This window comes from Hipposideros armiger, unplaced genomic scaffold (assembly GCF_001890085.2).
Source record: "Hipposideros armiger isolate ML-2016 unplaced genomic scaffold, ASM189008v1 scaffold_1592, whole genome shotgun sequence".
Lineage (NCBI taxonomy): Eukaryota > Metazoa > Chordata > Mammalia > Chiroptera > Hipposideridae > Hipposideros > Hipposideros armiger.
Window position 1 is genome coordinate 137560 of NW_017732942.1, and position 5162 is coordinate 142721.

Sequence of the window (5162 nt, forward strand, 5' to 3'; positions counted from 1 at the left end):
CTAGAAGGTAGATGGTGTTGGCAATATGTATTTTCCTAGAAGCCTCCTCAAGGCCCCCATGACCTCCCTATTCCACAAGCTGTAGATGAGGGTGTTCAGGGCTGGAGTGAAAATCGTGTAGAAAACAGAGATGATGTTGTCCTGCTTGGGGCTGTGGAGGGAACTGGGCAGGATGTACATGAACGTGGCGGCTCCATAAAACATCCCAACAACAATCAGGTGGGAAGAACAGGTGACTAAGGCTTTCTGCCACCCCTCATTTGAGGGCATGTGGAGCACAGTAAATAGGATTAATGTGTAGGAGGTAATGATGACAGAAAGAAGAAGCAAGAGGAATGTCACACCTGTCACATATACCACGAGCTCATATCTGGAGGTATCTGCACAGGCCAACTTCAGCAGAGGTGGGATCTCACAGAGCAGGTGCCTGATTTCCTGGGACATGCAGAAAGGGTAGTGCATGGTATACAAGGTGTGTCCTAGAGCACTTAGGGATGCCAGGGTCCAAGATGTGACCACCATGAGCCAGCAGACCCTCGGACTCATGAGGACCATGTAGTTCAGAGGATGATAAATGGCCACATACATGTGATAGGTCATGAAGGCCTGTAGGAGGTCCTCTGCACCACCCAGGGTAAGTGCCAGAAATATCTGATGGGGTGTAGCCCCCAAAGGAAATAGTCATTTTGTTGTGCAGAAAGTTCACGAGGGCTTTCAGATGTGAAGAGGAGGTCCTTGTGAGAGCTGCCCAGGCAAGAGGAACATGGGCACGCAGAGCCGGACCTCCTTTGTGATAACCAGGAGCAGCAGGCCATTGCTGGTCAGGCCAATAGGTACAGGAGTAAGACTGTGGCACAGAGCAGCTCAGGAGACCCACTGTCCTTCAGGATCCCCATCAATAAGAAGCTAGTTCCCAGGGTGGAGTTCCCGTGCTCCATTCCGTGATGTTTCTTTAGTTGCCTAGAAACAAATGGATTCTTTTTTTAAATAAGTTTCAGGTGTACTAAATGGATTCTTGGTGAAAACCTTTCTAGGGGAGTTCACCCTAGTTTTGTATTGTCTTATGTCTCTATGGCCAACAGAATCCCATGAGATTGAGTCTCTTCCTCTTGTAGCTATGTTTGCCTTCTGACTTCTGAATTTTTGAAACCTTTTATTGAATTATGACAAAGCATGTTGCTAATAGCTAATAATTTAGAATTCCCTTGAAATAAGATATCCAAGAGAATGAGCCCAAGCAAGCATCTTTGTAGATAGATAAAGCATATCTATCTTCATAATAAAGAAACACAGTGGGCATTGTTTAAAATCTAGCTAGTTTCCTGCCTAAAATGCACTTGGGAGTTCAATTCAGGTTTGAAGGTTTTTATAGTGAAGCACGAGGTCATCTTCCTGTAGATGTGACATCTTCCTTCACTTTCCAGTCTCATTGTCGATGACAGCTTCCTCACAGGGGAAACTCTCAGCTGTTGGAACACTTGGTCTCTTGTGCACTTGAACTGTCCTCACATCCTTGATAAGAACACTCTTACTCTTCTGGAAGGAAAAAGAATGCTGGGCTGAATTGGTCAGGGTAGTATAGATTTGGAAGTAAACCTGCAGGAATAGTACGAAATTGCTTGTCTGAGCACAGGTAATGTCAAGATGTTTGTTCAGAAGGAACTGTGGGAAATAACGATACATGATATTTGCAAAGGTATGACTAGGTGTTTGTGTTTAGGGCATATGATAGAAGGGGTGAGCTATAAAACAAAATTCATAGAAAAGACCCAAATCCATCCCATCATCTGATAGTCAAAGCAAGACCCTGAACAGGACAAGGAGATTCCTCTATCTCAAAAATCTAGCAATACAAGGTGGGAGGCAGGTCCTGCTGCACCCTGACTGTATATGACAGCACTGGTGGAAGGGGTTGAGGAGAGAAAGTGGAGTGTGTGCACTGTGTGAGACAGTGTTCACTTAACTTGCTCTTAATGAATAGAGATCTTTCACAGTTGGAAAGAGGACAGAGGATGCATTCTGGAAGAATAGAACTCATGGCCAAATTCATCATCTTTTCCTTGTTTCATTAGGTTCTAATCTTCCTATCTTCTGTTTATGTCATCATCCGGTCAACTTAGCATTGGGACCTTTCAGTGGTAGGATGATAAAATCCTGAAATTGGAAGGCCCATCTGACCTAGCTCCTTTCATTCAGTAAGTATTTACAAAGGGCCTGCAATGTATCAGGCACTATACTTGATACAAGGAAAATTGCATACATATGAAAAACCCACTACACAAACACCTACATATTGTACATGCCTGTAACTGGTGATAATTGATATATGAAGGAAAATATAATACATACTAGGTCCAAATAAGTAAATTTTCAAAAAAAAAGGATTCCCTAAGGAAGTGACATATAAGTTACAGGCTGAGGATGAATAGGATGTGGCTAAGAAAAAAAAAGCATCAGGGTATAATACAGAAAAGGGAATAACATTGTGAAGGTCGGGACACTGAATCAATACAAGAATATTTACCCCGTAATTTTCCTACAACGAAGCCGGGCAAGATCCAGCCAGAAAAACATCCCCTATGAAACTTGTGTCTCTTCATTCCTGGGGGCCTGAGATCTTTCCCTTGTCTCACGAAGCCAAAGCTGTAGGTTTAAAGTAAGAGATATTGGCTGGAAGACTTTCTTTGCCTACTGACAACAACACAGACTCAAAAACAATTGCTAGCACTGTTCCTGGTAAATATTTGACTTGAAATACTTATGCTTTTGTTGAATTAAAAAGATAAATAGAGTAATAAAGAGAATATAATTAGCAGGGCACGTTTATCCAGATTCCTGCACCAGGATGTAGACTGGATTTCAAAGAGAGACAAAGCAGGGCTGACATGAGGCGGTGATCCTTGGGACTCAGGATTCTACCTCTCTGCCTCCCTCCCCTCAATTCTGCCCCCTGCTCTCCCTCCTCTTCCCTTCTCTGCTTCCTCTCCTTTAGGGGCTTCTGAAGATGAAGGCCAGAGAACACACACTGGGCCCAAGAGGAAGAGCTCCCTTTCTGGGCAACTGCTGCTGGTGGGGACCTCAGACCAAGAGAAGTCAGTAGAGGCTGAGATTGACAGACGGGCATTGCTGCTCTTTGTAGGATATGGTCAGACAGAGCCAATTAACAGGACAGAGCTAAACATTTTAAAGCATGTTTTATAGGTTATTTTTGTTTCAATGCTCACTGTATTTTTAATTTTTCACTAACTTCAATTGGCTTTTTCTGTGGCTTTGGACTTTAGTGTGAAGCAGACATGTGGGGACGAGTCACTTCAACTGATTCTAGATGCTCCTCTTTTGAGGTACCACTCTTCTAAGGGCACAGCTGAGGCTATTAGAGGCCAGGATAATCCAGGCCCAAAGGAAGGTACTGGGGCTTTTACCAGGACCCCAGCCTCAGGACGTACAGGAACCTAGGTCTGGTGAGTGGAGCATCCCGACCGTGGGTGTATCCACACGTACAGGGTGCCTGGAGTGTAGAAGGGAGAGGGTGAGCTATACAGCGAGGGACTAGAGAATCTGAAATGCAAAGCATGGAGGTTTTGCCTCTGTTTCTTAAGACTTCCAGACTCCACACAATTTCCCTGAAACAGAGACAGAGACAGAGACCTTACCTCGGATAAGAAAGGGCACAGCTGACAGGACACACCTACTGCCTGTGATTTACTTGAGGCATGAAGATGTTCAAGAAGGTGAAGAAAGAGGAAGTGGTTCCTCTGGTAGGATGGGGTGTAGGTGTGTGTATGGCTGTGTCTGAGATCAAAGGTCAAAGCATCCTCCAGTCACGAGCATTGCATGTCCTCTCTGGAGATAGAGATGGATGCAGAGAGGCAACTGAGAACCTAAGGCAGACTCCTGAAGAAGCAAGGAGTGGAATCCATCCTAACTTTTCTCATCTGCTTTCACTGTGAGAAAGCCCTCAGCCTTGGAATGGTTCTAACTCAGTTCCTGGGTCAAGGTACTCAGGTTTTCATGTGTTCCAATCCTGCTGAAGTTCATAATCAAAAATGGGCACAGCAGGAATTTGGATAAAAAGCTTTGGGAGGAGTTGCCCAAAGGAGACCTTGTGGTGCCAGCCTCACTGTCCCTGGGGCAACAGTGAGCTGGGACCCTGTCCTGGGGGAGTTATATGGTCTCATCCATTCAGCTGACATGACCGTCCTGAAAATGCTGCTCCAGGAAAGAAGATTTTAATGAGTTCCCCTGGGCAGGTCTCCTGGACTCCCACTCCTGTAAACTTCACCCACTAAATGAACTTTCAGGCCCGAGGGCTTGTTTTGCCCCATATGGACTTGTGAAGGCTGTTTCCAAAACCCTAACTAAATAAATAGACAGTGTTAGCAACTAACCCAGGAAGCAAGGGCCCCCTGGCTGCCCTCTGTTCAAAGGATAAAGCATGTCTTTTGGGTTCTGTAACTGCTGCCGCTCCCTGTCTCCCTCTTTGTGCCTCAAGCCTGGATGCCACCAGCTGGAGGGAAATGTACTTTGCTTCTGTTTATATCAGGTCTTCCTCACTAACCTCTAATTAACATCAAAGCACTAGTTTTTATTGGAACTTTTTATGCTTTTAAGTTATTTGCTTCTCCTTTCTACTCCCTCTAGTGCAGGTGTGCACATGTGACCATGAATGTGTTGTATGTCCTGCTCTCTGTGCCCAGGGGGCTCAGCTGCTGAGAGCTCTGGGATGATGACACCTCACCTGCCTCTCCCCATCGCTGCTTCCGTTCAGGACACTCTCATCTCTCCCCAGTTGTTTGTCAGGTCTCTTCAACCTTCAGTCTCTCTCTAATCCCTCATTTTGCCAGTAAATGCTGAAACTGCTGCTGAAGTTATAGCTTTTTCTTTCAAATTTAAGAAAATTAAAAATACGTTTTCATTTTCTGATTATGAAAACAATATTCTCAAGACAATGTTGCACAAGTAGAATCAAAGAAATATAATACAAAATCTTTTCAGTTTTCTCATGGTTAAAAAATAACAAAACAGCTGTCTCAAGCAACTATCCAATATCTCTTCTTTATGACAAATAGTCTACTTTCCATCCTCATCCTTGTTGACAATCCATTTGCATTTGTTACTATTGAATACTCCTTATTTCTTTCTTTTTTTTTTTTTTTTTTTTT

At 44.1% G+C, this 5162-nt stretch overlaps 1 pseudogene; it reads right to left on the reverse strand.

Annotated features, from left to right (window-relative positions):
• Positions 1-938, reverse strand: LOC109377868 (olfactory receptor 2AG2-like; annotated as a pseudogene).
• Between the last annotated feature and the right edge of the window lie 4224 nt (positions 939-5162).